Genomic DNA, 24,077 nt, shown 5'->3' with positions numbered 1-24,077 from the left:
GGGGGTTAATAAATTGGAGAAAGATGGGGCTTTTTTTTTTAAAAGGATTTTTCTCTGTTATTTTGTGTTTATTTATTTTTATTTACACAATTACTAACCTTGGGCTTGATGACTATTGTGATTTTTTGACAAATCACACCTTTCATTCACCCCTTATATTACCATGATTGCCACCACTTCAGGGCAATCAGGATGAGCTGGGTAAAGCGCCAGGATTTGCGCATCTAATTGATGTGCAATTTCTGGGGCGGCAGTGAGCTGCTATATTTAGGCTGGGGAGAGCCCAATAACCATGGGCTTTCCCAGTCTGAGAATACCAACACCCAGCTCTCTGCTTTCTCTTTGGTGGCTATCAAAAATTTTGGGCACCCCATGATGGTTTTTTTTAATTCATTATTTAAATAATTAAAAAAAAACAAAAAAACATTTGGTTCCTCATATTTTTATACACAGCCAAGATAATGCATACAGCTGGGGGCTGTAGCCTCTAACTGTTCGCTTTGTCTGCACTGGTTATCAAAATATGGGGGGACCCTATGCTATTTTTTTTTACAATTATTTATTTATTTTTACTCTACACTCTGGGAACCCAGACAGCTACTGTGAGGGCAACCTATAAAAGACACCGGCACAGAGGGTGGGCAAAGGAAGCAGGACTTAAACTAATTACAGACACTATTACAGAGAGTGGGCGGGGGAAGCAGTGTATATTCATAAGGATTAATGATTTGACTTGAAGCAGTGTGACAGCTGTGAAAAACTGTTTAAGCATAATTTTCCTGCTTTAATCCCAGCAATACTCTGGAAACATTATTCCCAGATAACAGCTGTGAGTCAGAAATGCATCCAGGCATGTTCCCCATGCTGTTCCCATTCAGTTTCAGCACTTTTCCATCTATTGTAGCATTTTAGAGCCCTCCCAGACTTACTTCCAAGGTCCTCTGGAAAAATATTTCAGTTTCCCATTAACTTGTATTAGGTTTATTATTCATGATGAATATAAGAATAGTACAAATTATTCGGCAAGAATAACCTGAACCTGAATATTTACTATTCACCCACCACTAGTGAACACGTATGCACATGGCAAGATTTATTTATTTTATCTCATAAATTAAATTTTTGCCTATACTTTTTCACTTCACTTTCCTAACTTAGACTGTTTAGTACTGATGAATAACATGCAAGTCACATTACAATATTTAAATACAGGTTGTAATTTAGAAAGAAATAGAAAACAAAAGGTGTGCATACTTTTGCAAGCCACTGTATATTATATTCACATAATGACTATGGATTTCCAGTTGGGATAACACATGCAATATAATGCAACAAAAAGAAATTACATTTTCTATTTTGCAGGCTATTTTAACAATGGAGAATGATAAAATGGACATTGAGAACCCTTCCTATACCATAGAGGGATCATCAGAAACCCTCCTTCCTATTCAGCTGTTTGAATTTAAGGCACATTTACTGGAAACTGTAGAGGAACTACGAAATGCCCGGGTAAGAGACAGTATGTGGTTTCATTAGATACTGTTTTAAATTTATATAAACATATATGTAAACAAATTATATAAATCATTTTTGTAGTTCTAATTGACCTAAACGGAAAAGGTTTATTCGGATTTCATATCAGAAAAAGATGTATATGTGTCTTTGTAGATAGTGTATATAAACTTCTAGCTTCAACTGTATATACTGGTGCCAATTATAATTAATAAGCATAAATGAAAATAGTAATGTTTGACATCCAACATTTATGAAGTGATGACTGGAATCACACATAGCAGAGAAAAGCACCCAAAGTATAGTTTAATTTAAACAATATTACAGCATAGTCAAATGCATGGTATCAACCAAAGTAAAGGGAGACTTCTAGTGCCCGGTGAACTGGCACGCTTCATCAGGTGTCATTATTACTAGTAACAATGTATTAGTCATACTTCTCATATTAGAGTATTTATGTTATGATACATATGACCTATACTTGTATGTGGGACTATATAGGTATCATCACTGTTTTACAATTTTGACACCTACTGGATCTTAAGGTGTCTTTCAGATGAAAGTTTAGGCAAAGTAAAAACTATCCTTTTTTTTGTTTCATTCTTGATGGATCAAAAATAAATATCTGATTATTTCTTTGTTAAAGAAACTCCATAATACTTATTAACCCCTTCACCCCCGGCCATTAAAATACCCTAATGACCGGGCCATTTTTTGCAATTCTGACCAGTGTGACTTTGACAGGCGATAACTCTGGAACACTTCAACGGATCCTGGCGATTCTGACATTGTTTTTTCATGACATATTGTACTTCATGTCAGTGGTAAATTTAGGCTGATATTTTTTGCGTTTATTTGTGAAAATTTTGGAAATTTTGCGAAAATTTCGCAATTGTCAAACTTTGAAAATTTGTGCTTATAAATCTGAGAGATTTGTCACACAAAATAGTTACTAAATACAATTTCCCACTTGTCTACTTTAAATCAGCGCAATTGTCGAAACAAATTTTTTTTTCGTTAGGATGTTAGAAGGGGTTAAAGTTCATCAGCAATTTCTAATTTTTCCAACAAAATTTACAAAATAATTTTTTAGGGACCACATCACATTTGAAGTGACTTTGAGAGGCCGAGGTGACAGAAAATACCCAAAAGCGACCCCATTATAAAAACTGCACTCCTCACACTGCTCAAAACCACATCCAAGAAGATTATTAATTCTTTAGATGCTTCACAGGAACCAAAGCAATGTGGAAGGAAAAAATGAAAATTTTACTTTTTAACACAAAAATGTTACTTTAGCCATACAATTTTCATTTTCAGAAGGGAGAAAAGAGAAAATGCACCATAGAATTTATAGTGCATTCTATCCTGAGTACGCAGATACCTCATATGTGGTGGAAATCAAATGTTTGGGCACACGGCAGGGCTCGGAAGGCAAGGAGTGCCATTTGAATTTTTTAGTGCAAAATTAGCTGCACTCATTAGCGGATGCCATGTCGGGTTTGAAGACCCCCTGAGGTGCCTAAACAATGGAGCTTCCCCACAAGTGAACCCATTTTGGAAACTAGAGCCCTCAAATAATTTTTCTAGATGCTTGGTGGGCACTTTGAACCCCTGGGGGCTTCACAGAAGTTTATAACGTTGAGCCGTGAAAAGAAAAAAAAAATTTTTTACCACAAAACTGTTGCTTCAACTAGGTAGCTTTTTTTCACAAGGGTATCAGGAAAAAATGCACCATAAAATTTATAGTGCATTTTTTCCTGAGTACGACGATACCTCATATGTGGTGGAAAGTAATTGTTTGGGCGCATGGCGGGGCTCAGAAGAGAAGGAGCGCCATTTGACAGCAAAATTGGTTGGAATCATTAGCTGACGTAATGTTGCATTTGGAGACCCCTGAGGTGCCTAAACAATAGAGCTCCCCCACAAGTGACACCATGTTGGAAACTAGACCCCTCAAGGAATTTATGCAGATGTTTAGCGAGCCCCAAGGGGCTCCACAGAAGGTGATAATGTTGAGCCATGAATACAATTTTTTTCTTTTTTACCACAAAACTGTTACTTGAACCAAGTAGCTTTTTTTTCACAAGGGTATCAGGAAAAAATGCACCATAAAACGTATTGTGCAATTTCTCCTCAGTATGCAGATACCTCATATGTGGTGGAAAGTAATTGTTTGGACGCATGGCGGGGCGCAGAAGAGAAGGAGCACCATTTGACAGCAAAATTGGTTGGAATCATTAGCGAACGCCATGTCACGTTTGGAGAACTCCTATGGTGCCTAAACAGTGGAGCTCCCGCACAAATGACCCCATTTTGGAACTAGACCCCTCAAGAAATTTATCTAGATGTTTGGTGAGCCCCTTGTACCCCCAGGGGCTCCATAGAAGTTGATAACGTTGAACCGTCAAAATTATTATTTTTTTACCACAAAATGTTTGCTTCAACTAGGTAGCTTTTTTTTTTTATAACGGTACCAGGAAAAAATGCACCATAAAATGTATTGTGCAATTTTTCCTGAGTACGCAGATACCTCATATGTGGTGGACAGTAATTGTTTGGGCGCACGGCAGGGCTTGGAAGAGAAGGAACACCATTTGACTTTTCAAATGCACAGACGCGGGCACTGATCGGCCGCTGCAGGACGCACGGTCGGATGAGATACAAAAAGCGTCGGGGATACGGAAAAAAAAAAGTCGTGCCAAAAATTGAGTGGGGATGCCGATCCGTTATGTGCATCCCTGATCAGTGCTCGGCGGCACGCACGAACGGATGCGATACAAAAAGTGTCGGAATAACGGAAAAAAAAGTCCCGCCTAAAATTGACCACGGATGCAGATTCGTAATCTGCATCCCTGATCAGCGCTCGGCGGGACGCATGGATGGATGAAGTTATACTCACAGTACCCAGAGGATTAGCAGGAGGATGACTGGCCAGAGGTACTGCAGGAGGAACAGAAGGCAGCAAGATGGACAGCCTTACAAGAGCAGCAGGCAGAAGGTTGGACAGCTTATCAGAAGACCCAGGAAGGACCCAGCAATGGAAACAGATGTGATCGGGCCAGTGAAGACCTCAGACGACCCGGTGAAGACAGGTAACAGGACGTCGGAGGGACAGCAGATGGGGAGCGGGTGGGGGAGACCGGAGAAGCAGCTGCAGAAGCAAGGAAGCAGAATAGAGATCACGGGGGAGACAGGCAGATCACAGAGGGAGCAGATCGGGATGTCGGGGGCGGATCGCGGGGCAAGGGCAGGGGACATCGCGGGAGCGCAAAACTTACAGTTGGAGCAGGATCGGCGGCGGTGGCGGCAGCAGCGTTGGCGTGGTACTACAAGTACCAGCCAGTGCACGCTGCAGGCATGCAGGGGGAGGCTCCCCAGACCAACACAAGCCAGGGGAGGGCGGCCACCTCCAGATCAGACTGCCCCACTGCACACTGATTGGAGCGATTGCGCGTCATAGCACGATCGCTCCAATCAGTCCTGCAGGAGCTGGGGGGGGCGCCGTGTTTGAGCTCCAGCTATGATCTGCTGCAGCTGCTGCAGCACATCATAACAGGATCTCACTGATTCAGGCATTGCAAATGATGTGGTTGGCGGTTCAGATTTGAACAGCCAATCACAACGATCATCGATGGGAGGGTGGTGATGCCACTCCCCCTGGGGTCAAGCAAAGGTCCCCTGCTGTAAGAAACAGCAGGGGACAGCATTTGAAAGCCATTGCTATGGCCACGGCAATCAAATGAACTTTAGGCAATAAAGTTACGTCCCTGGTCTTTAAGTCACGTAAAAATAGGACGTAACTTTACTGCCCGCGGTCGTGAAGGGGTTAAACCATTATAATATTGCTACTCTTTGCTGCTTGATGTAACTACAGGAACTGTTTTAATTTAAATCTTTAGCTGGTTTATTCAAGTTGTCATAAACCGCTCCACAGAAATGAAACTTAAAGAGAGAACCTTTTTCCAGCACAAAGGTACTAACGTAAAAATAACAAGTTCGTTAGCTGCGGGGTTCTCTCACTCAGGATACCACCTGTATCTTTTTCAAGAGAAATGCCATAGGAGGCTTTTCATACCTCTACACATACACTCCCTGACAGAAGTTCTGTCGCTTATCCACGTTACGTAAATAAAAGCTCATAACCTGACTTTAAATTCATCCATTGGTTTTATAGATTACTCTTTTGAAAGCTGAAATCTTCCCAAATTTGGTTTAGGTTATGAAAATAAAGTTGCTGCAAACCTGAAATATTGACCATTTAATGAACACAGAAAGTTCAGATTTTGGCAAGACAAAAGTTTTGTCGCCTTGTCATATAATGCACCCAATCCTAGTTTACATCCTCACATGTGCTCACTAAATGATCGGTTAATTAGTGGGTGTGTATAAAAAGAAACCCAGCACCCCAGACCTTCAGTTGAACTGCAACTTGACCTATGACAACATGCCAAAAATCCACCATGCGACCAAAGCCTTGATTATCAAGAGGTTGAAGATGAGATCCACTGCAGAGGTGGCTGGCACCTTTAATGTGTCTCAGCGTCAAGTACAAAGATTTAAAAAAAGATTTGAAGAGACTAGAGATGTTTTTGACAAGCCCAGGTCCGGCAGACCCCGCAAGACAACTGCTCAGGAGGAACGTTTGTTGGTTAGAAAATATAAAACCAGCCCCTCTTCCACTGCAGCAGAGCTCCAACAGGCCTGGTCACCTCAAGTCCCTGTGTCAACTAGAACAGTTTTTAGGATTCTGTCTCGAAATGGCCTCCATGGTCGAATCAGTGCCCAGACGCCAGCACTAAACAAAAGGCAATTAAAAAACCATGTGGCATTTGCCAAGTCCCACAGCCTGCTAAACAGATGGATGCTGGAAAAGTGGCAGAAGGTGGATTTCTCTGATGAATCTTCAGTTGAATTACACCACAGCCGCTGCAAATACTGCAAGAGACCTACTGGAGCCCGTATGGATCCAAAAGACACCCAGAAAACAGTTAAGTTTGGTGGTGGAAAGATCATGGTCTGGGGTTACATTCACTATGGGGGTGTCCGAAATATTTGCAAGATGAAAGGCAATATCAATAGCCTAAAATATCAAGAAGTATTAGCTACCTCTTACATTCCCAATCATAAAAGGGGTCAAATTCTGCAGCAGGATGGTGCTCCATCTCATACATCTATCTCTACAACAAAGTTCCTCCTGGCAAAGAAGATCAAGGTGCTCAAGGACTGGCCAGCCCAGTCACCAGACATGAACATCATTGAGAATGTTTGGGGTAGGATGAAAGAGGAAGCTTAGAAGAAAAAAACAAAGAATCTAGATGAACCCTGGGAGGCATGTAAAGCCTGATTTACACCTTACAATTAAGCATACGATATCGTATGCGATGTGACCCACCCCCATCTTATGTGCAGCACGTTCAATTTGTTGACCGTGTCGCACAAACGATTATTTGCTGTCACACGTACTTACCTTCCATACAACCTCGATGTGGGCGGAGAACATCCACTTCCTGGAGTGAGAGGGACGTTCGGCGTCACAGCGACGTCACACGGCAGCCGGCCAATAGAAGCAGAGGGGCGGAGATGAGCTTGACGTATCCCGCCCCCCTCCTTCCTTCCACATAGCCGGCGGGACGCAGGTAAGATCAGTTCATCGTTCCCGGGGTGTCACACACTGCGATGTGTGCTGCCTCGGGAACATTGAACAACCCGACATGCATTTTTTAGCAAATGAACGACGTGTATGCGATAAACGGTTTTACGTTCAATTGCAATCACACGTAGCTGTCACACGCTACAACACCACTAACGATGCCAGATGTGCGTCACTTACAATGTGACCCCGCCGACACATCATTTGATATGTTGTAGCGTGTAAAGCCCGCTTTAGACTGCATTCTTTGCCATTCCTGATGACTTAATTAATAAATTGTATGAATCATTGTTGAACCGCATGGATGCAGTCTTTAAAGCTCATGGAAGTCACACAAAATATTAAATATGGCTCTAATAGCACCACAACTTCATTCACCAATGTTATGCAACATATCTTTGTATTAGAAGTTAATTTGTTTGAATTTCACATTACTTTTTGTGGGCAACAAAACTTTTTGTCTTACCAAAATCTGACCTTTCTGTGTCCATTAAATGATCAATATTTCAGGTTTGCAGCAACTTTGTTTTCATAACCTAAACCAAATTTGGGAGGGTTTCCGCTTTCAAAAGAGTAATTTATAAAACCAATGGATGAATTTAAAGTCAGGTTATAAGCTTTTCTTTACACAACATGGATAAGCGACAGAACTTCTGTCAGTGAGTGTGGACACCATATGAAACTACTGGTCTCCATGTTAAGTTATGTACAACTTCCAAGGGTGGGGTATGTGAGTAGCAAGACCCGCCCATCTCTCTGGCTGCTCGTAAGACCCATCCTTGATACTCCCTACTAACCCTTTTAGTACTAGGTGTACTAGAGCTTGCAACCAGGCTTACATCACAATGAATAACCACCTCTGTGATACATAAGACGTTATTACCTGTAATGTAAGCCCAGATGCTGGACTACATGTTCGGCAGCCATCTTACATACCTCCTTCCTCTGCCTAAAGCCATGGGGCTTAACACCTTCCACTACCAAACAATGGAGCCTCGATACTGGATCTGCCTTACCATGCAGCTTGCCGGGTATATTTTCTACCTGGAAGCTCAAGTCTTGAAGGGCTAAGAACCAACAGGTAATGTTGGCATTCTTCTCTTACTTTCCCTCATCCATTTGAGCGGTGCTTGGTCTGAAACTAATCTAAACTTTTGGCTTAAAAGGTAGTACCGTAGCATGTCAACCACCCACTCAATGGCCAAGCATTTCTTTTCCACAATAGAATAGATCTTTTCACAGGTCGACAGCTTCCTACTCAAGTAGAGCATTGGATGTTCTTCTTTATTTACAGCCTGACACAGGACCGCTCCTAACCCCACCTCTGAGGTGTCCGTCTGGACCACAAAATTCCTTTTTGAAGTTGGGTGCCTCCAAGACCGGCTGTTTATATTGAGCTATTTTCATCTGTTGAAAAGCCATCTCTGCCTCTGACTTTCATTTGGCCATATCGGACTTCATATCCTTAAAAAGGTCTGTCAAGGGTGCGGAAATCATGGCAAAGTTTGGGATGAACTTTCTGTAGTACCATATGATTCCAAGAAAGGCCATAACCTGCTTCTTTGAGAGTGGTCTCGGCCAATTATGGATTGCGTCCACTTTATTGATTTGGGGCTTGATTTCGCATCTACCTACTACCGTACATATCTCATGTACTTGGCCTGTTTTTTCCTCATGGAATACTTCTTTGTTTTGTTAGAAAACCCCGCCTTCCTTAGACCATCAAACAGTGCATAGACCTTTCTCAGAAAACTTCCCCAGTATGGGCTGAACAATTGGAGCCAGTATCCAGTCCATAGTCCTCTGAAAGGTGTCTGGAGAGCCATGCAACCCGAATGATATCTTGGTATACTGGAAGCACCTGTCAGGCATAGAGAAGGTTCTCTTCTCCTTGGTGTGTTATGACATGAGGATTTGCCAATATCCTTTTGTTAGGTCCAAAGTGGTAATATACCGCTCCTGCCCAAGCTTCTCAATCAGTTCAACAACACAAGGAATAAGATATACGTCGAACATGAAGACCTATATCTGTAGAAGGACACAGTACTCTCTTTTCTTATTAAATGAAACAAAAATCGATTTTTTTCTTTACAAAAACTTGTGAATTTTATTTATAGCGACAAAAAGAATGGACATTTCAGCCTCACAGGGCCTTTTTCACGCGTAGTCGCTGGAAAAAGTGAAAGAAACAATAAAAAGGAAATCAATATATTACATAAATACATTTATACATATAAACATATCATACCGAATTCCATTAATTTTGAAAAATATATCAGTAGTCAAATACGTTCGGGTGTCCGTCTGCAGAAAACGTATATGTGCAAAAATGGTGCAAGACAGAGCACACGCTAATGGAGCCTGCCTCATTATAGTCAATGGCCCTGTCGGCGCATGCGTGCGAAACACGGTTTGCTGGGTGGGGGAGGGTCGGTTCAGACAGATGCCCTGACGGAACCACTAAACGTAAGTAAAAACGCAGTGTGAAAGTAGCCTAAGACAATCAATCACTCTAAGATTCCTCAAACACTCCGGGCCTTAGCATCTGCTTCACCTCCTTTGAGATCAGTTGTTGGAGGGTCTTGGGGATGCAATACGACTTTAAATTCACCCGTTTATGGGGTTCCTTCAGAATCTTGTTGTCTACGATCTATATGCAACCCGGCAATTCAGAGAACAGGTCCCTGTTTGTCGGAGAAATTCCCAGCACTGACTTGGGCCCATGCAACAATAAGGGTAAAAAGAGAAATATGGGTTTGATGCTGCGCTAGAAACCACAGGAATCCAAGGAGGAATAATAAATTCCTTTTTCTTTATTTCTGCAGGTCAACATATTTCAAAGACATATCCGTCTTCTTCATGAGGACAAAAAACAAAAAGATTGTTCCTTTTGTTTTTTTGTCCTGATGAAGAAGACGGATATGTCTTTGAAACGCGTTGACCTGCAGAAATAAAGAAACATTTTTTTATTATACCTCCTTGGATTCCTGTGGCTTCTAGCGCAGCATCAAACCCGAATTTCACTTTTTAACCTTATTGTTGCATTGCTTCCTTCGGGGCTGCTGCTGACCACCATTTAAATACATGTGCATTTAATGAGTTGTGCCTGACACAACTTCAATAGGTGAGTGTGATTCTTGGCACTTTATTTCCAATCCCATACCGGGTAAGACCCTATGTGCGCTTTTCTCTTCCACACATAAATATGACTTTGGGCCCATTACATCATTTCTGCCAAGTAACCTCTTCAATGTCAACATCATGATTGGCCACCAGGCATGGAGTTTCCACCGGCTCCCTGCCTTGGCTTGATAAGATCGATGTGGTAAACTTGGTATGACTTTCTTCTTCCAGGTTGATAAACTTTGTAGTTCACCTCACCAAGTTCTTTAGCACTTCATAGAGTATCTGCCACTTGGCCAGAAACATAGTCTCTGCCATGGTAATCAGCACTAGCACACGGTCCCAAGGGCTGAATTGTTTCACCCTTGCTGACTGGTTGTAAACTTGTGCTTGGGCTTACTGTGCCTAGAGGAGATGAAACTTCATGATGGGCATTACCTTCACAATGCTCTCCTGCATCTGGGCAATGTGCTCAATGATGCCCTATTGGGTGTTACTTTGGCTTCCCAGGTCTCCTTTTCTATATGTAAGAGTCTCTGAGGGTGTCGGCCATACAGGAGCTCAAACTGAGAGAATCCGATAGAGGCTTGTGGAACTTCCCTGATGGGAAACAACAGATGAAGGAGAAGACAATCCCAGTCCCAATCATCCTTCTCTATGGACTTCTTCAGCATAGCCTTTAGGGTTTTATTAAATCTCTCCAGGCAGTCTGACTGTGGATGGTACACCATCGTCTTCAGTTGGGTGATCTGGAGGATTTTACACAAATCCCTCATCTCCCTAATCATAAAGGGAGTTCCTTGGTCCATCAAGATCCCCTTTGATATTCCTGTCCAGGAAAAGATGTGGACCAACTCTTAAGACTGCTTTATACACAGCGACATCGCTAGCGATGTCGCTAGCAATAGCATCCGCTCCCATCGTTTGTGCGTCACGGGTCAATCGCTGCCCGTGACGCACAAACCGCTCCCCGAACAATATCGCCAGTACACGTCACACCAACTTACCTTCCTAATGACGTCGCTGTGGTCGGCGAACAACCTCTTTTTTAACGGGGCGGTTCGTGCGGCATCACAGCGACGTCACACAACAGGCCACCAGTAGAAGCGGAGGGGCGGAGAGCAGCCGCATGAACGTCACTCCCACCTCGTTGCCGAAGGACGCAGGAACGCTGTTTGTCGTTCCCGGGGTGTCACACGTAGAAATGTGTGCTACCTCAGGAACGACGAACAACCTGCGTCCCAAACGAGCAGCGATATTTTGAAAATAAACAACATGTCCACAATCAACGATTTGGTGAGTATTTGGGATCATTAGCAGTCGCTCGTAAGTGTCACACGCAACAACGTCGCTAACGAGGCTGGATGTGCATCACAAATTCCGTTACCCCAGCAACATCTCGTTAGCAATGTCGTTGCGTGTAACGGGGCCTTTAGGCTATGCTTCTCACAGAGGAGTTTCTTAGGAGCACCACCTTTGGGTACCGTGTTGCATAGTCGAGGACCACCAGTATATATTGATATCCTCATGTAGAATTGACCCATGTCCCACTAGATCTATGGGCATTTGTTCAAAGGGCACCTCTAAATTGGGCAATGGCACTAGGGGACTACGAAAAGTGAGAATGGGCTACGGAAGTGAGTGGTTTGATTGGTTAGTTTGCAGAACCTACAATCGTTTACTATCTCTCAGAAACATCTGCTCCAGTAGACCCTTCAAATGATCCAGGGTTTTGTCTATGCCCAGATGACCAGGCAAGACATGCGAGTGAGCCATGTCGAAAACCCTACGCCTATAAGACTCTGATACCAACAGTTGCTCTATTGTCTACTCTCTATTAGCTTAGTTACTCAATATAGAAAATCTCCATTTACTGCAAAATGTTGGAATATGGTGTCAGCAAAACCATAAACAATGGATATCAGGGGTAATTAGCATGAAGACCAAAAGAAAAACCCCATAAACTTAAATTTTATTATTTCAATTAAAATCAGATAGTTTCCACACAGACATCAAAAACAAACACAAAGGACACAGGACAATGCTTGAGTGCAACAAACCATCAAAAAATAACCTCATAAAGTCTCCCAACTATCAGTATTCAATCCACAGCAATTTAATGTGTCAGTGAGAGAAGAGGTATTAAATTGTGCATCAAGCAATAATTAACTTAAGTCCCAAATGTCATATAAATGAAATTTATATACTGCTCATCACAAAAATAGCAGTGGTGAATGGGAAAAGTGCTGCAGTGCAGTAGGGGGTGTGGCCAAGCAAATCCTTCTATGGCCCTACCTTGCCGCGGAGGTTGGCACCCTAACCCTAGACGCAATGGCGCCCCCGCTCGTCAATGGCTCACCCTTCTATCCCTCTGCTGTTCTCAAGTGCAGCTGGTCTGGGAAGAGGGGAGTGCAGGAAACATGCACTGCAGATAGGAACTCAATCACTAATCACACACAGTTAGAGCAATATCAGATTAAACGCAGTAAATGTCTCATGGACAATGTTTGTTCATAATACAGTTTTTTGCCCCATTAAATGCACCAAATCATTATTATAAAGTGCTTTTTGCTTCCAACAGTATTTTTAATAAAGTGCCTCACTATTTATATAAAGTGCTACGTGTGTATATGTTTACAATATCTGATAAATTTTATACAGATATATTTTTAGCCTAGTAATCCTCCTGGGACAATTCACCACTGCTATATTTGGGATGGGCAGTATATAAATTTCATTTATATGACAATAGGGACTTATAAATTATTGCTTGATGCTCAATTTAATACCTCATCTCTCACTGACACATTCAATTTCTGTGGATTGAATACTGATAGTTGGGAGACTTTATGAGGTTATTTTTTGATGGTTCGTTGCACTCAAGCATTGTCCTGTGTCTAGTGTTAAGCCCGCTACACACGCTTCAATATATCTCACAATCCGTCGTTGGGGTCAAGTTGTAAGTGACGCACATCCGGCATCGTTTGTGAGGTATCTGCGTGTGACAGCTACATGCGATCAGGATTGAACGCAAAACCGTTGATCGCAAACACATCGTATCATTCTCTAGAATTGTGCGTTTTGTTGCACGAACCTAGTCAATTGTAACGTGTGACATCCCTCATACGATTTTGTTGTCTGATGCTATGTGCGCAGGTGTGCGCTCTGCACCACAGCTTCAAAAAGGTCTGCTTCAGAGCGCAGCTAAAAAGCTGCGTTCTGAAGCGCCTCACAATGTCTGTCATGCACTAATCTCTGTCAGTCCGTCACTATCTCTGTCCCTCACTCTCAGTCCATGTCAGTCTATCCCCCTCTCTCATATACTCACCGATCCCCGATCCCTGGCGCTGCACGGCATTCACACTGCTCCGGCGGCTTTTACTGTTTTGAAAAAGCCGGCCGCCCATTAAACAATTTCGTATTCCCTGCTTTCCCCGCCCACCAGCGCCTATGATTGGTTACAGTGAGACACGCCCCCACTCTGAGTGACAGGTGTCACACTGCACCCAATCACAGCAGCCGGTGGGCGTGTCTATACTGTGTAGTGAAATAAATAATTAAATAATTAAAAAAAACGGCGTGCGGTTCCCCCCATTTTTAAAACCAGCCAGATAAAGCCATACGGCTGAAGGCTGGTATTCTCAGGATGGGGAGCTCCACGTTATGGGGAGCCCCCCACCCTAACAATATCAGCCAACAGCCGCCCAGAATTGCCGCATACATTAGATGCGACAGTTCTGGGACTGTACCCGGCTCTTCCCGATTTACCCTGGTGCGTTGGCAAATCGGGGTAATAAGGAGTTATTGGCAGCCCATAGCTGCCAATAAGTCCTAGATTAATCATGTCAGGCGTCTATGAGACACCCTCCATGATTAATCTGTAAGTTACAGTAAATAAACACACACCCGAAAAAATCCTTTATTAGAAATAAAAACACACACATATACCCTGGTTCACCACTTTAATCAGCCCCAAAAAGCCCTCCTTGTCCGGCGTAATCCAGGATGATCCAGCGTCGCATCCAGCGCAGCTGCATGGAGGTGACCGGAGCCGCAGCAGACGCAGCCGCTCCGGTCACCTCCATGCAGCAAATGAAGACAGCCGTGCGATCAGCTGCTGTCACTGAGGTTACCCGCGGCCACCGGTGGATGCAGCGGTGGCCGCGGGTAACCTCAGTGACAGCAGCTGATCGCACGGCTGTGTTCATTTGCTGTGTGGAGGTGACCGGAGCGGCTGTGTCTGCTGCGGCTCCGGTCACCTCCATGCAGCTGCGCTGGATGCGACGCTGGATCATCCTGGATTACGCCGGACAAGGAGGGCTTTTTGGGGCTGATTAAAGTGGTGAACCAGGGTATATGTGTGTGTTTTTATTTCTAATAAAGGATTTTTTCGGGTGTGTGTTTATTTACTGTAACTTACAGATTAATCATGGAGGGTGTCTCATAGACGCCTGACATGATTAATCTAGGACTTATTGGCAGCTATGGGCTGCCAATAACTCCTTATTACCCCGATTTGCCAACGCACCAGGGTAAATCGGGAAGAGCCGGGTACAGTCCCAGAACTGTCGCATCTAATGTATGCGGCAATTCTGGGCGGCTGTTGGCTGATATTGTTAGGGTGGGGGGCTCCCCATAACGTGGAGCTCCCCATCCTGAGAATACCAGCCTTCAGCCGTATGGCTTTATCTGGCTGGTTTTAAAAATGGGGGGAACCGCACGCCGTTTTTTTTAATTATTTAATTATTTATTTCACTACACAGTATAGACACGCCCACCGGCTGCTGTGATTGGGTGCAGTGTGACACCTGTCACTCAGAGTGGGGGCGTGTCTCACTGTAACCAATCATAGGCGCTGGTGGGCGGGGAAAGCAGGGAATACGAAATTGTTTAATGGGCGGCCGGCTTTTTCAAAACAGTAAAAGCCGCCGGAGCAGTGTGAATGCCGTGCAACGCGGCGCCGGGGATCGGTGAGTATATGAGAGAGGGCTGCTAACTTCAGTTACTCAGGGGATTAGTGGTCACCGGTGAGTCTTCACTGGTGACCGCTAATCAGGACGCGACACAGACAGAGCCGCAGCATCACAATGAAGTCGGGTGAAGTTCACCCGAGTTCATTCTGACAGTGCGGCTCTGTCTGTGTCTGCTGTCATCTGCCATTCAGCTCTGCTACATGGCTGTCTGTGTCTGCTGTTAGCGGCCATGTAGCAGAGCTGAATGGCAGATGACATAGTAAAAACGCATCCCACATTACATACGCTTGGCAAGTCAATAAATAAAAAAAAAAAAAGGTGCTCAATGCATACGTCACAGAACACATGATCTAAAGGATCGCACACAAAATTGACCAATTTAACATAGACTACTAACGCACGTGTGACAGCAAATGAACGACCAACGTGAAATCTGATAGATCCCGTATGCAACCTGGGCGTGTCACATCGCAAATGCGATTGTACAACTAATTGCAACGTGTAAAGTGGGCTTTAGTTTACACACAGACATCAAAAACAATCTGATTTTAATTGAAATAATAAAATTTAAGTTTTAGGGGTCTTTCTTTTGGTCTTCATACATGGTGTCAGCCCCAGGCTCTTGACCTACCGTTTTATGATGGTGACATTATCAAATGCCTCTTTTAGTGTTAGGTCCCCAAATTTGGCAGTTCCAAAATTTTTCCTGGTCACCCCTAACTCATGAATGTCGGCCTCAGGAGGGTGCTGCCTTCTCTTTATCGCTCACAAGCACACACAAGCGTTTTAAAGCAAAAAGGCATTCCCACCTTCCCCCATAAGTCCCAGAACAAGACAAAGTTCCAGCCTACTATGATTGATTACACCAAGTCCTGGACCACACCAAACTCATGGAATTCAATACCATGGGTTGTCTCAATGTCCACTCTAGCCACCGGATAGTGTTTAGCATCCTCACAGATGTAGTGGATGCAGATCTTCTTCCCAGCAATCAGTTGGAGAGGGAGTGTGACCCTCACTAGGGTCACCAAACTCCCTGAGTCTAGTAGTCCAGGCATTTTCATGCCATTTACCTTCATGGGACATGCTATAGCCCCTTGCTGGGTTGACAGTCTCCACTACAGAATGGATATCCAAAATAGGAATACCTTTGACCCAGACTATAGTTCATCAGTTTAGTGGATGGGGAGCATGGGCAACTAGTTGACCTGGGCCTTGACACCTCCAGCAAATAAAGTCCATAGTTGAGGCCTTCAGAACTACCTCAGTCACCCCTTGGAACCTTTGACATGTCCATTTGTGGCTTCAGTCCCCATCTTTTGGGCATCTTCCCCCGTTGGAAATCCCAATACAAAGATGGCAAATCCTCTTGCTTCCCCAAGGAATCCTCTTCTACCTTGTCCCACACAATGAGTCTGAGCAGGTCATGTGCATTCCGGGGATTTTCCTGGGCAACCTAAGGGGTGCTTTACATGCTACGACATCGCTAAAGCGATCTTGTTGGGGTCACGGAATTTGTGACGCACATCCGGCCGCGTTAGCGATGTCATTGCGTGTGACACCTATCAGCGATTTTAAATCGTAGCAAAAACGTTCAAAATCGCTAATCGGTGGCATACCCCCCTATTCCCAATTATCATTGTTGCTGCAGTTCCGATGTTGTTCGTTGTTCCTTCAGCAGCACACATCGCTATGTGTGACACCGCAGGAACGAGGAACATCTCCTTACCTGCGTTCACTGGAAATGAGGAAGGAGGTAGGCGGGATGTTTACGTCCCACTCATCTCCGCCCCTCTGCTTCTATTGGGTGGCTTAGTGACGTCACTGTGATGCCGAATGAACCGCCCCCTTAGGAAGAAGGCGGTTCGCTGGTCACAGCAACGTCGCTAGGCAGGTAAGTAGTGTGATGGCTCCCCACCTTGAGAAAGCTTGACCCCGCGAAACGCACGTCGGATGGAGATCCTGGGCGTTTATCAGGGACCTTATTGAGCTTTTTGGACAGCGTTCTGGCTTGCAGGACTTGGAGTACAGGTCTTGTACTTTTCACTGCACTAGCACTTTAGGTAAAGAAACCGTAGTCAATACCTTTGTGCCCTTATACTGCTTGATCCTTGTACCTTTATTGTACATTCACCTTGTGACCAAGTTTTACCATATTTCCCCCCCCTTTTTATTTGGAGGAATAATTGTGGTGCAATCCCCTTTAATATAAAACTATGGTGACTCAGGTTATAACCCCACCATCATTTTCTCCTTATTGCCTGGAGATCGTATGGTAAAATTTTGTGCTGCAATCCCTTTCACTGTCCATGCTCTGTACTATCAATTTTTGCCTCTGTCTTGAGCTAAACTGGTGACAGCTCCTACTTCTTATAACCATTTATTCTATACTTTGATATATACTGGTTGGCTGTCGTTCATTTTACCATACTTAGACACTGGCTTTTTGTCCCTTCTTCATTTTTATGGTAGTGTACCACCATTTTTAATCATGCTGTGTTGTGTATGTTTCTAATAAAGTTTTCGTATTTTTGCACTTTACTCTTGTCCTCCTGTTTATCATTGTCACTATGAGTAGTGCTAGCACCTTTTTTTGCCTTATCTGGGCTGACCTGGTGCTCATATTAAGGGCTTCTATCATGAGAATTGTATTGTTAAGTAGTGTGATGGGTACGGGCGATGTTGTGCGTTACGGGCAGTGGTTTGCCCGTGACACACAACTGATGGGGGTGGGAACGCATGCTAGCGATATCGGTAACGATATCGCAGCGTGTAAAGCGGCCTTAAGTCTGCATCAGACTTGGTTGGGAGTGGACTAACCAGACCATTTCCACCTGCTCCACCATCTGCGCTGGAGTAGATGACTCTGGGTTGCAGACATTTTTGGATGAGATTTAGCAAGTCAAACAACTGGGAACAAGGGCGTTTGTCACAGAGATATGCACAGCGGTGGACTCGTTGCACCCTGACAGTCATTGTCACACCGAGGTGTGCCAATATTTTGGATTTTAATTTTCCATTTTCTTTGATATTCTGTAAGGCCAGGTGCTAATTGGCATTTTGATACTCCCCGGTAAAATATGGCACCAACACCTCCACCCTCTGCTCTGGCGGGAGTTTCTCCCATTTGGTGACCCTTTCAAATACAGTCAGAAACTTGTCAACATTGTCACCCCATCATCTTCTGCATGGCTCATATTATCACTTTCCTGAAGTAGAGGGTCATCACCTAAGCCTGGGGATGAGGCAGTCGCCCTGCCACAGGTTACCTCCACGAGATGGTTGTTTCATAGCAAAGGTGTTGAATATTTGACGAGGATCAATGGTAGTCTCAATGCTGAGGTGCATATGAGTATCCTTCAAGACGAGTTACTTAGTTCACTCAAGTACTATGGGTATGAAAAGGATGACATAGTGTTCCAGCAGGACAATGAGCTGAAGCATACAGTACATCGAGATTTGCAAATAAATGGTTTAATGACAATAAAGTAGAGGTGCTGGATTGGCTGCCACAGTCGCCAGACCTCAACGTAATCAAACACTTGTGGGTGGAGGTGAAGAAAAAGCTGTATACATACCCAAGAAAATCGACCAGTATGCACCAACATTGGGGACGTGTATCAGAGACCTGGGATCAGATTTCAGTCGAGACATGCTTGAATCTGATGAGACCATGCTCAGAAGGATTCAGGCAGTGTTGAAAGCCAAAGCTAGATATACAAAATATTAACAAAATAAAAAATAATATTTAGATTTTTAGCATCAAAATAATCACAATGCAGGCTGTAATTTGTAGTTTACAGGAAAAAAAAATGTTCAAACAGTAACATAATATAATATTATTATTATTATTATTAATAATAATAATAATAATAATAATAATAATAATAATAATAATAATAATAAGAAGAAGAAGAAGAAGAAGAAGAAGAATCTGCATAACTTATCATATGCTGAATAGTTGAAAATCAAATTTATGTATGAGATAGCAAAGATGATTGTCTATAAAATGAAGCTAGTCTCACATTCTAAGCTGCAGTGGATTGTAAGCTATGGGAACAAAACCAAGCTTACTGCATAGTTATGGGAACAGAATCAAGCCTACTACGTAAATACATTTCCAGAACTGACCTTACTACACAGATACAGCAGCAAAACCAAGCTTACTACAGAGATGTGGGAACAAAATAATGTCAGAATAGAATGTCTGTAGATTGCAAATTGCTAAGGATTATCATAGTTTTTCTTAATTCATCAATGCAAGTTGTGTTGACAAAAACTGAACACTTTGCAAAAGTTGAATACTAAGGCCCTTTTGAACACCACCTTAAAAAACTATTGGAAACTTTATTTTCACCCTCAAAAAATATATTCTGATTTTGATTTATGATTCAGTTTATTTCACCCTCTCTGTGCTTGTCATATTACCTCTCGTTATGCAGTTTACCTACTTACAATCACGTGTCTTGCTCTTCTGGCTTTTTTCAATTGAAACAATGGGAGGAGCAGAAAAAAAGTGGGTGACTGACACGTGATAGTTTCTGTGTAAATTGCATATGGAGTGGTGATGTGACAAGGTGAGAGAATGTTAAACTTCCAAACCTTAATAATATATTGCACAATGTTAGGAATCACAGTGACATCCAACAACTGTACTGGACACCTCTTTAAAAGGAACTTATCATCTCAAGAAATGGGGTGCATCTGCAGGTAAATAGCACTTAAAGCCTGATCAGTCGACTTACTGGAAAATCATTTGCTACAGGAAGAAAATTAAGTGTTATTTCCCCTGACGCCACTTCGCTTCCTGTTATAGGGTGTGTACTGCAATAATGTCCTGGCACTTTGTGTCATCTTCTAAGGAGCCCAACCTCAGGCTAGGCTTCATAGAATGACCAACATGGCAGCAACACATGGCAACCCATCAGCAACCTGCAAATGCAGTTGTCAGTATTAGTAATTAACAAGGGCTTTTAAATACTTAAAAGAACAGCAATTAAGGCAAGCTGTGATTACTGCTGGTACAGGTGTGACGCCCTGGGCAAGCCAGGGGTCACAGGTCACAACATCACATGCACCCCACATTCCCTGCAGGTACATCAAAGCTACACAAAATCCTTGTTGCCTTCCTCCAGGGGCTGATGTCCACACCAGGGGGTGGGCCAGGCGGTTGGCTCCACCCACCGAGGAGTTCACAGCCCTGGAGGCGGGAAAACCAGGCAGATCAGAGAGAGAGTTTGAAGTGTGAGGAGTAAACAGTGAAGTGGTAAAGGAGGACAGTAAGTGTGGCGACAGCGAAGAAACAGTTAAGAAAGCCTGAAGTTGGTCCGGGTGTGTGCCCCGGACTGTGACAGCAAGGTCAGCAGACGGCGGTGATAGTCTGCAGGGGGACTGTTTGGAGGTTGCTGGAAGAACCGCGGACGGGTGGTGACCCGGCGATACTGGAGCAGTATACGAAGAACAGTCAGCACCAGGGCAGGGGCCTTTCGGATCCCGGCAAGGCTAGGAGTCGCCATAATTTGCTAAATCTGTCAGTGAAGGGGACCTCTGTCTCCTAACAACCAAGTCCCGATTGAAGGCAACAGCCCGACCGTGAAGGGGAGACACCGCCACCGCCAGGGCACCAGTTTCCCAGGGCCAGTGCCTGCGGGCAAGAGTAGAGCTCCTTCGGCCCAGCTTGAAGCCGAGGAGTGGGTAACCGGTGGGAACCCATCGCTACCAAAAGGACTTTACATAGGTGCAGGGAAGAGACCGTCACCGCTAACTGCAGGGAACCGCAGCACCGTGAACCGTCTGAGGGACCCGTCCAACCAGCCGTTTGTTTACCGAGAACTTTGTCATGTTTACTGGCTGAGTGAGTACCTCCGTGCCGTGCGGCACAGCGCTGCCCCTGCGCCCCTGCACCTCCACAGGCCCCATACCCGCCTGTCCACCATACCAACCCCATCACTGGGCCCCGGGAGCACCAAGACCCCTACCCACGGAGGGGCAAATCAACAACTGGCTGCTCCGTACCATCACTCCCGGGCTCCCCAACCAGAGCAGCGGTGGTGCCCACTCAATCACCACAGCCGTGGGTGGCGTCACGGACAAAAAACTATCCCAAAACCCAATCCCCTTTCACTCACGGGCGAGGAGCGCCGCTCGAGTCCCCGGGATCCGGCCCATCGCTCGAGCCACCGAGCAGCAGCAGGCCGCAGCAGCCGCGGCAGCCGGACCCGAGCAGAGGGAGAGCGCGGCGTCCCCTCCTCCACCCGCGACAACTTGGCATCACAAACAGGATCTTACCGCTCTGCCGTTGGGTAGAGGTGCGCCTTGTGACCGCCGGAGGTATCCGGCTGAAAAATTTCAGAAGTCGCCATCTTTGGTGCGAAAAGTTCCTGCTCGAGCGTCTTCTCGAGTAGCAGAGGCGCGAAGGCCAAAACCCCGCCCCAATAGAGGAGGGGCCGGAAAGAAGCTAAGGGGGACGAAATGGCGGCTGGACGCATGTAGCGCGCGGCTGTACGAGCCAGGACGCTGGGACCCTGTGATTTGCCGAGCCTTGCAAAGAAATGTCTGTTCCACCCAGCTACGCGGAGGCTACTGAGCCGGTGCCCGGGACAGTGGCATGGCTGAGGGCCCGAACGGCAGGGATCTGCCGATACTACCGGGGTCAGATCTGCAGGCTGATGGAACAGTGGACCGTGGAGGTGGAGAATGTAGCTGCGGTTGCACGAGTATATGGAATGGAGGCCATGATGGAGGAGCTGGTGAGTGACCCACGCCCCTGTGTCCCCGAGGGACCGGCCGCTGCGGCTGAGGGACCCGGTCTGCCCCTGGCCCCCACGTCTCCTCCGTCCTCCTTACCCGTACACCGTACTGCGCCTGGCCCGTCGGGCGTACACCCCTCCGTGACCGTGGCCGAGAGGGTAGCCAGCCTAGAGGCTACGGCAGCTGGTAGCCACCCGTCTGGTGCAGAGGCTGACGATAGTGATTCCAGGCCTGACACCGAGCCCGTGTCGGAAGAGGATGAAGGAGTCGTTGCTCTGCATGGCACGGAAGCCACCTATATTCCCCGGAGCGGAAATAATGGGTATCGGGCGGTCCTTCTTCGCTGTGCTTGCTATGCCTTGGAGGGGCTGGTGCCCGTGTTCTTCCACCCAGAGCCGGGTGAGGAGGACGAAAGTGCACAGTAAAGGCAGTGGAGCACCGTTGCACCGTCCCCGTTGGGACCACCAGTGCGTTTGTTTTCAAAGTTCTGCTGATAATGATAAGTAAATGAAACCGTGAAGTTCACCTGATTCACATGTGATTGAAACCGGCCGTTGCCGGCACCGTTGTCCCCGTGGGGACTGTTTGAAAAGTTTTTGCATGAGGAACTGCTGATGGACAAGCCCGTGAACTTGCAGGGCAACCACAAACGTTAAGTGGCTTGTAAATAAGTTGAGTTACCGGTACCGTTTCCGCATTTACCGCCTCCGGAGAGGCAGGTTGGAGGGAGGGCCCACAGCAGAGCAGGCTGTGGCCCAGCCACCACAGGAACCGGTGGCTACCCTCTGGAGGGGAAGGACAGATCCCACTCGGGTGACTTGTGCTGGACTGGGGTCAAGGGGTGCTGCCTGGGTTTTAGGGGCAGCATCAGGGCCAGGTTACTTGGGTGGGAGAGAGCGGAGACCGTAACCGTTAACCGTGATAAAGTTTGCAACGTTTAAGAAATGAACCTCCCGCTGTGGGATGATGCCATAAACTGTATATATGTTATCGTTTTTTATCTTTCACAAAAACAAAAAAGGAAAATAAAACCGGTGTTGGACGGGCAGCCCGAGGACGGTCTGCGTTTTGCTAAGGGGGAATGTGACGCCCTGGGCAAGCCAGGGGTCACAGGTCACAACATCACATGCACCCCACATTCCCTGCAGGTACATCAAAGCTACACAAAATCCTTGTTGCCTTCCTCCAGGGGCTGATGTCCACACCAGGGGGTGGGCCAGGCGGTTGGCTCCACCCACCGAGGAGTTCACAGCCCTGGAGGCGGGAAAACCAGGCAGACCAGAGAGAGAGTTTGAAGTGTGAGGAGTAAACAGTGAAGTGGTAAAGGAGGACAGTAAGTGTGGCGACAGCGAAGAAACAGTTAAGAAAGCCTGAAGTTGGTCCGGGTGTGTGCCCCGGACTGTGACAGCAAGGTCAGCAGACGGCGGTGATAGTCTGCAGGGGGACTGTTTGGAGGTTGCTGGAAGAACCGCGGACGGGTGGTGACCCGGCGGTACTGGAGCAGTATACGAAGAACAGTCAGCACCAGGGCAGGGGCCTTTCGGATCCCAGCAAGGCTAGGAGTCGCCATAATTTGCTAAATCCGTCAGTGAAGGGGACCTCTGTCTCCTAACAACCAAGTCCCGATTGAAGGCAACAGCCCGACCGTGAAGGGGAGACACCGCCACCGCCAGGGCACCAGTTTCCCAGGGCCAGCGCCTGCAGGCAAGAGTAGAGCTCCTTCGACCCAGCTTGAAGCCGAGGAGTGGGTAACCGGTGGCAACCCATCGCTACCAAAAGGACTTTACATAGGTGCAGGGAAGAGACCGTCACCGCTAACTGCAGGAAACCGCAGCACCGTGAACCGTCCGAGGGACCCGTCCAACCAGCCGTTTGTTTACCGAGAACTGTGTTGTGTTTACTGGCTGAGTGAGTACCTCCGTGCCGTGCGGCACAACGCTGCCCCTGCGCCCCTGCACCTCCACAGGCCCCATACCCGCCTGTCCACCATACCAACCCCATAACTGGGCCCCGGGAGCACCAGGACCCCTACCCATGGAGGGGCAAATCAACAACTGGCTGCTCCG

The 24,077-nt window shown here is 45.7% G+C and overlaps 1 long non-coding RNA gene across 1 annotated transcript in view; it reads left to right on the top strand.

The window, feature by feature from the left end:
• LOC142255087 (uncharacterized) overlaps positions 1 to 24,077 on the top strand; it is a 442,966-nt gene that overhangs the window by 128,876 nt on the left and 290,013 nt on the right. The window contains exon 2 of the long non-coding RNA XR_012727344.1: positions 1,363 to 1,509. This is a non-coding gene — a long non-coding RNA (uncharacterized LOC142255087). The remainder of the gene's footprint in view (positions 1 to 1,362; positions 1,510 to 24,077) is intronic.

This window comes from Anomaloglossus baeobatrachus, chromosome 10 (assembly GCF_048569485.1).
Source record: "Anomaloglossus baeobatrachus isolate aAnoBae1 chromosome 10, aAnoBae1.hap1, whole genome shotgun sequence".
NCBI classification, from domain to species: domain Eukaryota; kingdom Metazoa; phylum Chordata; class Amphibia; order Anura; family Aromobatidae; genus Anomaloglossus; species Anomaloglossus baeobatrachus.
Note: the sequence above shows the minus strand (reverse complement) of the source record. Positions and strands in the feature narration are given on the sequence as shown.